Here is a 13,325-nt window from a genome sequence, read left to right as displayed (position 1 = left end):
ACTTTACTTTTGGAGAAAATTCAAAACATTCATTATTCAATAGGGCCCAAACTATCAAAAACCAGCGGTTTCAATGAACACACATTTCTTGGTAGAATCATGCAGGACTGAAATTTTTGATGTTTTTCTACTCCTCTCATGAGCCCAAACAAGTCTCTAAAAGCATGAGTTTGCAACTACTTTACTTTTGGAGAAAATTCAAAACATTCATTATTCAATAGAGCCCAATAGCAAAAACCAGCGTTTTGAATGAAGAATCACATTTCTTGGTAGAATCATGCAGGATTGAAATTTTTGATGGTTTTTTACTCCACTCAACAGCCCAAACAAGTTTCTAAAAGGATGAGTTTGCAACTACTTTACTTTTGGAGAAAATTCAAAACATTCATTATTCAATAGGGCCCAAACTATCAAAAACCAGCGGTTTGAATGAACACACATTTCTTGGTAGAATCATGCAGGACTGAAATTTTTGATGTTTTTCTACTCCTCTCATGAGCCCAAACAAGTCTCTAAAAGCATGAGTTTGCAACTACTTTACTTTTGGAGAAAATTCAAAACATTCATTATTCAATAGAGCCCAATAGCAAAAACCAGCGTTTTGAATGAAGAATCACATTTCTTGGTAGAATCATGCAGGATTGAAATTTTTGATGGTTTTTTACTCCTCTCAACGGCCCAAAAAAAGTTTCTAAAATGATGAGTTTGCAACTACTTTACTTTTGAAGAAAATTCAAAACATTCATTATTCAATAGAGCCCAATAGCAAAAACCAGCGTTTTGAATGAAGAATCACATTTCTTGGTAGAATCATGCAGGATTGAAATTTTTGATGGTTTTTTACTCCTCTCAACAGCCCAAACAAGTTTCTAAAAGGATGAGTTTGCAACTACTTTACTTTTGGAGAAAATTCAAAACATTCATTATTCAATAGGGCCCAAACTATCAAAAACCAGTGGTTTCAATGAACACACATTTCTTGGTAGAATCATGCAGGACTGAAATTTTTGATGTTTTTCTACTCCTCTCATGAGCCCAAACAAGTCTCTAACAGCATGAGTTTGCAACTACTTTACTTTTGGAGAAAATTCAAAACATTCACTATTCAATAGAGCCCAATAGCAAAAATCAGGTTTTGAATGAAGAATCACATTTCTTGGTAGAATCATGCAGGATTGAAATTTTTGATGGTTTTTTACTCCTCTCAACAGCCCAAACAAGTTTCTAAAAGGATGAGTTTGCAACTACTTTACTTTTGGAGAAAATTCAAAACATTCATTATTCAATAGGGCCCAAACTATCAAAAACCAGCGGTTTCAATGAACACACATTTCTTGGTAGAATCATGCAGGACTGAAATTTTTGATGTTTTTCTTCTCCTCTCATGAGCCCAAACAAGTCTCTAAAAGCATGAGTTTGCAACTACTTTACTTTTGGAGAAAATTCAAAACATTCACTATTCAATAGAGCCCAATAGCAAAAATCAGGTTTTGAATGAAGAATCACATTTCTTGGTAAAATCATGCAGGATTGAAATTTTTGATGGTTTTTTACTCCTCTCAACAGCCCAAACAAGTTTCTAAAAGGATGAGTTTGCAACTACTTTACTTTTGGAGAAAATTCAAAACATTCATTATTCAATAGGGCCCAAACTATCAAACACCAGCGGTTTCAATGAACACACATTTCTTGGTAGAATCATGCAGGACTGAAATTTTTGATTTTTTTCTACTCCTCTCATGAGCCCAAACAAGTCTCTAAAAGCATGAGTTTGCAACTACTTTACTTTTGGAGAAAATTCAAAACATTCATTATTCAATAGAGCCCAATAGCAAAAACCAGCGTTTTGAATGAAGAATCACATTTCTTGGTAGAATCATGCAGGATTTAAATTTTTGATGGTTTTTTACTCCTCTCAACAGCCCAAACAAGTTTCTAAAAGGATGAGTTTGCAACTACTTTACTTTTGGAGAAAATTCAAAACATTCATTATTCAATAGGGCCCAAACTATCAAAAACCAGCGGTTTCAATGAACACACATTTCTTGGTAGAATCATGCAGGACTGAAATTTTTGATGTTTTCTACTCCTCTCATGAGCCCAAACAAGTCTCTAAAAGCATGAGTTTGCAACTACTTTACTTTTGGAGAAAATTCAAAACATTCATTATTCAATAGAGCCCAATAGCAAAAACCAGCGTTTTCAATGAAGAATCACATTTCTTGGTAGAATCATGCAGGATTGAAATTTTTGATGGTTTTTTACTCCTCTCAACAGCCCAAAAAAGTTTCTAAAAGGATGAGTTTGCAACTACTTTACTTTTGGAGAAAATTCAAAACATTCATTATTCAATAGGGCCCAAACTATCAAAAACCAGCGGTTTGAATGAACACACATTTCTTGGTAGAATCATGCAGGACTGAAATTTTTGATGTTTTTCTACTCCTCTCATGAGCCCAAACAAGTCTCTAAAAGCATGAGTTTGCAACTACTTTACTTTTGGAGAAAATTCAAAACATTCACTATTCAATAGAGCCCAATAGCAAAAACCAGCGTTTTGAATGAAGAATCACATTTCTTGGTAGAATCATGCAGGATTGAAATTTTTGATGGTTTTTTACTCCTCTCAACAGCCCAAACAAGTTTCTAAAAGGATGAGTTTGCAACTAATTTACTTTTGGAGAAAATTCAAAACATTCATTATTCAATAGGGCCCAAACTATCAAAAACCAGAGGTTTGAATGAACACACATTTCTTGGTAGAATCATGCAGGACTGAAATTTTTGATGTTTTTCTACTCCTCTCATGAGCCCAAACAAGTCTCTAAAAGCATGAGTTTGCATCTACTTTACTTTTGGAGAAAATTCAAAACATTCACTATTCAATAGAGCCCATTAGCAAAAATCAGGTTTTGAATGAAGAATCACATTTCTTGGTAAAATCATGCAGGATTGAAATTTTTGATGGTTTTTTACTCCTCTCAACAGCCCAAACAAGTTTCTAAAAGGATGAGTTTGCAACTACTTTACTTTTGGAGAAAATTCAAAACATTCATTATTCAATAGGGCCCAAACTATCAAAAACCAGCGGTTTGAATGAACACACATTTCTTGGTAGAATCATGCAGGACTGAAATTTTTGATGTTTTTCTACTCCTCTCATGAGCCCAAACAAGTCTCTAAAAGCATGAGTTTGCAACTACTTTACTTTTGGAGAAAATTCAAAACATTCACTATTCAATAGAGCCCAATAGCAAAAATCAGGTTTTGAATGAAGAATCACATTTCTTGGTAAAATCATGCAGGATTGAAATTTTTGATGGTTTTTTACTCCTCTCAACAGCCCAAACAAGTTTCTAAAAGGATGAGTTTGCAACTACTTTACTTTTGGAGAAAATTCAAAACATTCATTATTCAATAGGGCCCAAACTATCAAAAACCAGCGGTTTGAATGAACACACATTTCTTGGTAGAATCATGCAGGACTGAAATTTTTGATGTTTTTCTACTCCTCTCATGAGCCCAAACAAGTCTCTAAAAGCATGAGTTTGCAACTACTTTACTTTTGGAGAAAATTCAAAACATTCATGATTCAATAGAGCCCAATAGCAAAAACCAGCGTTTTGAATGAAGAATCACATTTCTTGGTAGAATCATGCAGGATTGAAATTTTTGATGGTTTTTTACTCCTCTCAACAGCCCAAACATGTTTCTAAAAGGATGAGTTTGCAACTACTTTACTTTTGGAGAAAATTCAAAACATTCATTATTCAATAGGGCCCAAACTATCAAAAACCAGCGGTTTGAATGAACACACATTTCTTGGTAGAATCATGCAGGACTGAAATTTTTGATGTTTTTCTACTCCTCTCATGAGCCCAAACAAGTCTCTAAAAGCATGAGTTTGCAACTACTTTACTTTTGGAGAAAATTCAAAACATTCACTATTCAATAGAGCCCAATAGCAAAAATCAGGTTTTGAATGAAGAATCACATTTCTTGGTAAAATCATGCAGGATTGAAATTTTTGATGGTTTTTTACTCCTCTCAACAGCCCAAACAAGTTTCTAAAAGGATGAGTTTGCAACTACTTTACTTTTGGAGAAAATTCAAAACATTCATTATTCAATAGGGCCCAAACTATCAAAAACCAGCGGTTTCAATGAACACACATTTCTTGGTAGAATCATGCAGGACTGAAATTTTTGATGTTTTTCTACTCCTCTCATGAGCCCAAACAAGACTCTAAAAGCATGAGTTTGCAACTACTTTACTTTTGGAGAAAATTCAAAACATTCATTATTCAATAGAGCCCAATAGCAAAAACCAGCGTTTTGAATGAAGAATCACATTTCTTGGTAGAATCATGCAGGATTGAAATTTTTGATGGTTTTTTACTCCTCTCAACAGCCCAAACAAGTTTCTAAAAGGATGAGTTTGCAACTAATTTACTTTTGGAGAAAATTCAAAACATTCATTATTCAATAGGGCCCAAACTATCAAAAACCAGAGGTTTGAATGAACACACATTTCTTGGTAGAATCATGCAGGACTGAAATTTTTGATGTTTTTCTACTCCTCTCATGAGCCCAAACAAGTCTCTAAAAGCATGAGTTTGCATCTACTTTACTTTTGGAGAAAATTCAAAACATTCACTATTCAATAGAGCCCATTAGCAAAAATCAGGTTTTGAATGAAGAATCACATTTCTTGGTAAAATCATGCAGGATTGAAATTTTTGATGGTTTTTTACTCCTTTCAACAGCCCAAACAAGTTTCTAAAAGGATGAGTTTGCAACTACTTTACTTTTGGAGAAAATTCAAAACATTCATTATTCAATAGGGCCCAAACTATCAAAAACCAGCGGTTTGAATGAACACACATTTCTTGGTAGAATCATGCAGGACTGAAATTTTTGATGTTTTTCTACTCCTCTCATGAGCCCAAACAAGTCTCTAAAAGCATGAGTTTGCAACTACTTTACTTTTGGAGAAAACTCAAAACATTCACTATTCAATAGAGCCCAATAGCAAAAATCAGGTTTTGAATGAAGAATCACATTTCTTGGTAAAATCATGCAGGATTGAAATTTTTGATGGTTTTTTACTCCTCTCAACAGCCCAAACAAGTTTCTAAAAGGATGAGTTTGCAACTACTTTACTTTTGGAGAAAATTCAAAACATTCATTATTCAATAGGGCCCAAACTATCAAAAACCAGCGGTTTGAATGAACACACATTTCTTGGTAGAATCATGCAGGACTGAAATTTTTGATGTTTTTCTACTCCTCTCATGAGCCCAAACAAGTCTCTAAAAGCATGAGTTTGCAACTACTTTACTTTTGGAGAAAATTCAAAACATTCATGATTCAATAGAGCCCAATAGCAAAAACCAGCGTTTTGAATGAAGAATCACATTTCTTGGTAGAATCATGCAGGATTGAAATTTTTGATGGTTTTTTACTCCTCTCAACAGCCCAAACATGTTTCTAAAAGGATGAGTTTGCAACTACTTTACTTTTGGAGAAAATTCAAAACATTCATTATTCAATAGGGCCCAAACTATCAAAAACCAGCGGTTTGAATGAACACACATTTCTTGGTAGAATCATGCAGGACTGAAATTTTTGATGTTTTTCTACTCCTCTCATGAGCCCAAACAAGTCTCTAAAAGCATGAGTTTGCAACTACTTTACTTTTGGAGAAAATTCAAAACATTCACTATTCAATAGAGCCCAATAGCAAAAATCAGGTTTTGAATGAAGAATCACATTTCTTGGTAAAATCATGCAGGATTGAAATTTTTGATGGTTTTTTACTCCTCTCAACAGCCCAAACAAGTTTCTAAAAGGATGAGTTTGCAACTACTTTACTTTTGGAGAAAATTCAAAACATTCATTATTCAATAGGGCCCAAACTATCAAAAACCAGCGGTTTCAATGAACACACATTTCTTGGTAGAATCATGCAGGACTGAAATTTTTGATGTTTTTCTACTCCTCTCATGAGCCCAAACAAGTCTCTAAAAGCATGAGTTTGCAACTACTTTACTTTTGGAGAAAATTCAAAACATTCATTATTCAATAGAGCCCAATAGCAAAAACCAGCGTTTTGAATGAAGAATCACATTTCTTGGTAGAATCATGCAGGATTGAAATTTTTGATGGTTTTTTACTCCTCTCAACAGCCCAAACAAGTTTCTAAAAGGATGAGTTTGCAACTACTTTACTTTTGGAGAAAATTCAAAACATTCATTATTCAATAGGGCCCAAACTATCAAAAACCAGCGGTTTCAATGAACACACATTTCTTGGTAGAATCATGCAGGACTGAAATTTTTGATGTTTTTCTACTCCTCTCATGAGCCCAAACAAGTCTCTAAAAGCATGAGTTTGCAACTACTTTACTTTTGGAGAAAATTCAAAACATTCATTATTCAATAGAGCCCAATAGCAAAAACCAGCGTTTTGAATGAAGAATCACATTTCTTGGTAGAATCATGCAGGATTGAAATTTTTGATGGTTTTTTACTCCTCTCAACAGCCCAAAAAAAGTTTCTAAAATGATGAGTTTGCAACTACTTTACTTTTGGAGAAAATTCAAAACATTCATTATTCAATAGAGCCCAATAGCAAAAACCAGCGTTTTGAATGAAGAATCACATTTCTTGGTAGAATCATGCAGGATTGAAATTTTTGATGGTTTTTTACTCCTCTCAACAGCCCAAACAAGTTTCTAAAAGGATGAGTTTGCAACTACTTTACTTTTGGAGAAAATTCAAAACATTCATTATTCAATAGGGCCCAAACTATCAAAAACCAGCGGTTTGAATGAACACACATTTCTTGGTAGAATCATGCAGGACTGAAATTTTTGATGTTTTTCTACTCCTCTCATGAGCCCAAACAAGTCTCTAAAAGCATGAGTTTGCAACTACTTTACTTTTGGAGAAAATTCAAAACATTCACTATTCAATAGAGCCCAATAGCAAAAATCAGGTTTTGAATGAAGAATCACATTTCTTGGTAAAATCATGCAGGATTGAAATTTTTGATGGTTTTTTACTCCTCTCAACAGCCCAAACAAGTTTCTAAAAGGATGAGTTTGCAACTACTTTACTTTTGGAGAAAATTCAAAACATTCATTATTCAATAGGGCCCAAACTATCAAAAACCAGCGGTTTCAATGAACACACATTTCTTGGTAGAATCATGCAGGACTGAAATTTTTGATGTTTTTCTACTCCTCTCATGAGCCCAAACAAGTCTCTAAAAGCATGAGTTTGCAACTACTTTACTTTTGGAGAAAATTCAAAACATTCATTATTCAATAGAGCCCAATAGCAAAAACCAGCGTTTTGAATGAAGAATCACATTTCTTGGTAGAATCATGCAGGATTGAAATTTTTGATGGTTTTTTACTCCTCTCAACAGCCCAAAAAAAGTTTCTAAAATGATGAGTTTGCAACTACTTTACTTTTGGAGAAAATTCAAAACATTCATTATTCAATAGAGCCCAATAGCAAAAACCAGCGTTTTGAATGAAGAATCACATTTCTTGGTAGAATCATGCAGGATTGAAATTTTTGATGGTTTTTTACTCCTCTCAACAGCCCAAACAAGTTTCTAAAAGGATGAGTTTGCAACTACTTTACTTTTGGAGAAAATTCAAAACATTCATTATTCAATAGGGCCCAAACTATCAAAAACCAGCGGTTTGAATGAACACACATTTCTTGGTAGAATCATGCAGGACTGAAATTTTTGATGTTTTTCTACTCCTCTCATGAGCCCAAACAAGTCTCTAAAAGCATGAGTTTGCAACTACTTTACTCTTGGAGAAAATTCAAAACATTCACTATTCAATAGAGCCCAATAGCAAAAATCAGGTTTTGAATGAAGAATCACATTTCTTGGTAAAATCATGCAGGATTGAAATTTTTGATGGTTTTTTACTCCTCTCAACAGCCCAAACAAGTTTCTAAAAGGATGAGTTTGCAACTACTTTACTTTTGGAGAAAATTCAAAACATTCATTATTCAATAGGGCCCAAACTATCAAAAACCAGTGGTTTCAATGAACACACATTTCTTGGTAGAATCATGCAGGACTGAAATTTTTGATGTTTTTCTACTCCTCTCATGAGCCCAAACAAGTCTCTAAAAGCATGAGTTTGCAACTACTTTACTTTTGGAGAAAATTCAAAACATTCACTATTCAATAGAGCCCAATAGCAAAAATCAGGTTTTGAATGAAGAATCACATTTCTTGGTAAAATCATGCAGGATTGAAATTTTTGATGGTTTTTTACTCCTCTCAACAGCCCAAACAAGTTTCTAAAAGGATGAGTTTGCAACTACTTTACTTTTGGAGAAAATTCAAAACATTCATTATTCAATAGGGCCCAAACTATCAAAAACCAGCGGTTTCAATGAACACACATTTCTTGGTAGAATCATGCAGGACTGAAATTTTTGATGTTTTTCTACTCCTCTCATGAGCCCAAACAAGTCTCTAAAAGCATGAGTTTGCATCTACTTTACTTTTGGAGAAAATTCAAAACATTCACTATTCAATAGAGCCCATTAGCAAAAATCAGGTTTTGAATGAAGAATCACATTTCTTGGTAAAATCATGCAGGATTGAAATTTTTGATGGTTTTTTACTCCTCTCAACAGCCCAAACAAGTTTCTAAAAGGATGAGTTTGCAACTACTTTACTTTTGGAGAAAATTCAAAACATTCATTATTCAATAGGGCCCAAACTATCAAAAACCAGCAGTTTGAATGAACACACATTTCTTGGTAGAATCATGCAGGACTGAAATTTTTGATGTTTTTCTACTCCTCTCATGAGCCCAAACAAGTCTCTAAAAGCATGAGTTTGCAACTACTTTACTTTTGGAGAAAACTCAAAACATTCACTATTCAATAGAGCCCAATAGCAAAAATCAGGTTTTGAATGAAGAATCACATTTCTTGGTAAAATCATGCAGGATTGAAATTTTTGATGGTTTTTTACTCCTCTCAACAGCCCAAACAAGTTTCTAAAAGGATGAGTTTGCAACTACTTTACTTTTGGAGAAAATTCAAAACATTCATTATTCAATAGGGCCCAAACTATCAAAAACCAGCGGTTTGAATGAACACACATTTCTTGGTAGAATCATGCAGGACTGAAATTTTTGATGTTTTTCTACTCCTCTCATGAGCCCAAACAAGTCTCTAAAAGCATGAGTTTGCAACTACTTTACTTTTGGAGAAAATTCAAAACATTCATGATTCAATAGAGCCCAATAGCAAAAACCAGCGTTTTGAATGAAGAATCACATTTCTTGGTAGAATCATGCAGGATTGAAATTTTTGATGGTTTTTTACTCCTCTCAACAGCCCAAACATGTTTCTAAAAGGATGAGTTTGCAACTACTTTACTTTTGGAGAAAATTCAAAACATTCATTATTCAATAGGGCCCAAACTATCAAAAACCAGCGGTTTCAATGAACACACATTTCTTGGTAGAATCATGCAGGACTGAAATTTTTGATGTTTTTCTACTCCTCTCATGAGCCCAAACAAGTCTCTAAAAGCATGAGTTTGCAACTACTTTACTTTTGGAGAAAATTCAAAACATTCACTATTCAATAGAGCCCAATAGCAAAAATCAGGTTTTGAATGAAGAATCACATTTCTTGGTAAAATCATGCAGGATTGAAATTTTTGATGGTTTTTTACTCCTCTCAACAGCCCAAACAAGTTTCTAAAAGGATGAGTTTGCAACTACTTTACTTTTGGAGAAAATTCAAAACATTCATTATTCAATAGGGCCCAAACTATCAAAAACCAGCGGTTTCAATGAACACACATTTCTTGGTAGAATCATGCAGGACTGAAATTTTTGATGTTTTTCTACTCCTCTCATGAGCCCAAACAAGTCTCTAAAAGCATGAGTTTGCAACTACTTTACTTTTGGAGAAAATTCAAAACATTCATTATTCAATAGAGCCCAATAGCAAAAACCAGCGTTTTGAATGAAGAATCACATTTCTTGGTAGAATCATGCAGGATTGAAATTTTTGATGGTTTTTTACTCCACTCAACAGCCCAAACAAGTTTCTAAAAGGATGAGTTTGCAACTACTTTACTTTTGGAGAAAATTCAAAACATTCATTATTCAATAGGGCCCAAACTATCAAAAACCAGCGGTTTCAATGAACACACATTTCTTGGTAGAATCATGCAGGACTGAAATTTTTGATGTTTTTCTACTCCTCTCATGAGCCCAAACAAGTCTCTAAAAGCATGAGTTTGCAACTACTTTACTTTTGGAGAAAATTCAAAACATTCATTATTCAATAGAGCCCAATAGCAAAAACCAGCGTTTTAAATGAAGAATCACATTTCTTGGTAGAATCATGCAGGATTGAAATTTTTGATGGTTTTTTACTCCTCTCAACAGCCCAAAAAAAGTTTCTAAAATGATGAGTTTGCAACTACTTTACTTTTGGAGAAAATTCAAAACATTCATTATTCAATAGAGCCCAATAGCAAAAACCAGCGTTTTGAATGAAGAATCACATTTCTTGGTAGAATCATGCAGGATTGAAATTTTTGATGGTTTTTTACTCCTCTCAACAGCCCAAACAAGTTTCTAAAAGGATGAGTTTGCAACTACTTTACTTTTGGAGAAAATTCAAAACATTCATTATTCAATAGGGCCCAAACTATCAAAAACCAGTGGTTTCAATGAACACACATTTCTTGGTAGAATCATGCAGGACTGAAATTTTTGATGTTTTTCTACTCCTCTCATGAGCCCAAACAAGTCTCTAACAGCATGAGTTTGCAACTACTTTATTTTTGGAGAAAATTCAAAACATTCACTATTCAATAGAGCCCAATAGCAAAAATCAGGTTTTGAATGAAGAATCACATTTCTTGGTAGAATCATGCAGGATTGAAATTTTTGATGGTTTTTTACTCCTCTCAACAGCCCAAACAAGTTTCTAAAAGGATGAGTTTGCAACTACTTTACTTTTGGAGAAAATTCAAAACATTCATTATTCAATAGGGCCCAAACTATCAAAAACCAGCGGTTTCAATGAACACACATTTCTTGGTAGAATCATGCAGGACTGAAATTTTTGATGTTTTTCTTCTCCTCTCATGAGCCCAAACAAGTCTCTAAAAGCATGAGTTTGCAACTACTTTACTTTTGGAGAAAATTCAAAACATTCACTATTCAATAGAGCCCAATAGCAAAAATCAGGTTTTGAATGAAGAATCACATTTCTTGGTAAAATCATGCAGGATTGAAATTTTTGATGGTTTTTTACTCCTCTCAACAGCCCAAACAAGTTTCTAAAAGGATGAGTTTGCAACTACTTTACTTTTGGAGAAAATTCAAAACATTCATTATTCAATAGGGCCCAAACTATCAAACACCAGCGGTTTCAATGAACACACATTTCTTGGTAGAATCATGCAGGACTGAAATTTTTGATTTTTTTCTACTCCTCTCATGAGCCCAAACAAGTCTCTAAAAGCATGAGTTTGCAACTACTTTACTTTTGGAGAAAATTCAAAACATTCATTATTCAATAGAGCCCAATAGCAAAAACCAGCGTTTTGAATGAAGAATCACATTTCTTGGTAGAATCATGCAGGATTTAACCCTCCGTCAGGCGCAATATAGATTCTCCTCAGTTCATGCGCAATGTGCCTGACAAGCACAGGTCAGAAAACCACCTATAGTAGCTACATATTTCAATTTCAGGACTATAGAAGTAGTCAGTGACCTTCATAGGAATGTATTAAAAGAGATTACACCAAATCAGATGCAAAAAAAAACATTTATTAACCATAAACTTATTAAAACTAAAAGTACCACTTTTCGGTAGTACCGCCAAATAGGCTCCAGTTATCTTTACTTAACTATGGCTTAAATATAAAATTATGGAAAAAAACTTAAAGGATATTGCACTTAGATGTTACTTAATTATTTTCTACTCATCTTCAGTGGTTTCAATTGCAGCAGAAGCAGCACAGGTACACTTAGAAAAGCAAGGCTGGCAGACAAAAGTTGCATGGGAAAGGCAGATTGATTCTTTACATATTTTGCAGTCATATTTAGAAAGCCTTCTGAAACCAGATACAAATGAGCAGGTAGTACAACTGCGTCTTTTAGAAGGTGGTTGAGTCGGTGTTTGTTCTGGAACGTCCTTGGGACGATATCTCTTCAACCGGTGTTGCAGGGCAAGGGGCATTCCAACCGTCTTTGTACTTCTTAGGCTTAGCTCTCCACTCACCAGTTCCTTAGCCAATTGTTTTAGGTACATTCTTCTGCGCATTTGTTTAAGTTCATTACCGAGGTAAATTACTTGTGAGTTGATGCCACCCACATTCAGCATTGTAAAGAAGATTACCATCGGCCAGCGTTTGGTATTTCGACTTACATTGAAATTGCCACACATTTGGTCAGCAGTGTCAACGCCGCTTTTGGTCAAATTATAAAAAGTTATGATTTCTGGTTTCCTTAGCTCCCCAGACTCTGGATCAATGGTGTAATCATTATGTAATGAAGAGACCAAAATCACATTTTTCTTATCGCGTGGGATGTAAGAAACTAAAATCTTTCCATTACTGAACCCAAACATAGTGCTATACTGTTGTTTGCCTTTTGTATATAGAAAATCTGACGGCAACTGCCTTTTGTTTTTTCTAACAGTTCCCACATATGACAGCTTTTTCGTTTTTAAAAAATCAATCAGATCAAAGTCAGTAAACCAGTTGTCAGCAGTGATATTTCGACCAGATCCAAACATTGGTTCAGCAATTCTCTTTACCACATCACTAGGCTTGTTGCTCACATTGAAAGGACCTGGTGTCTGTCTTCCACAATAAACTTCCATGTTCATAGTGTACATCATCCTTGCATCAACCATGGCAAAAATTTTAATTCCATATTTGTTTGGCTTTGATGGTATATATTGCCGAAAACCACATCTTCCACGGAAACCTAAAAGCATCTCATCAATAGTGAGGTTTTGCCCCGGGCAATAGCTTTTTTGACAATTCATAATAAATTGTTGAAATATGTCCCGAATTGGTGCAAGCCGGTCATAACCTTTTTGTTCTGTCCGGGTACTTCGATCATCGAAACGGAGGCAACGGATCAGGACTTTGAATCGTTTCAGATTCATCACAAGGCTGAATTTTTCGATGCCATCACCGTCTGTCCCCCACAGCTCCTCCAAACTTTGCCTATTTGCTCTGAAAGCACCAGCTAGGTATAACAAGCCAATAAATGCCTTGAGTTCAATCACATCA

Source organism: Dendrobates tinctorius, unplaced genomic scaffold (genome assembly GCF_039654945.1).
Source record: "Dendrobates tinctorius isolate UK_male_01 unplaced genomic scaffold, ASM3965494v1 ptg000109l, whole genome shotgun sequence".
NCBI classification, from domain to species: Eukaryota; Metazoa; Chordata; class Amphibia; order Anura; family Dendrobatidae; genus Dendrobates; species Dendrobates tinctorius.
Note: the sequence above shows the minus strand (reverse complement) of the source record.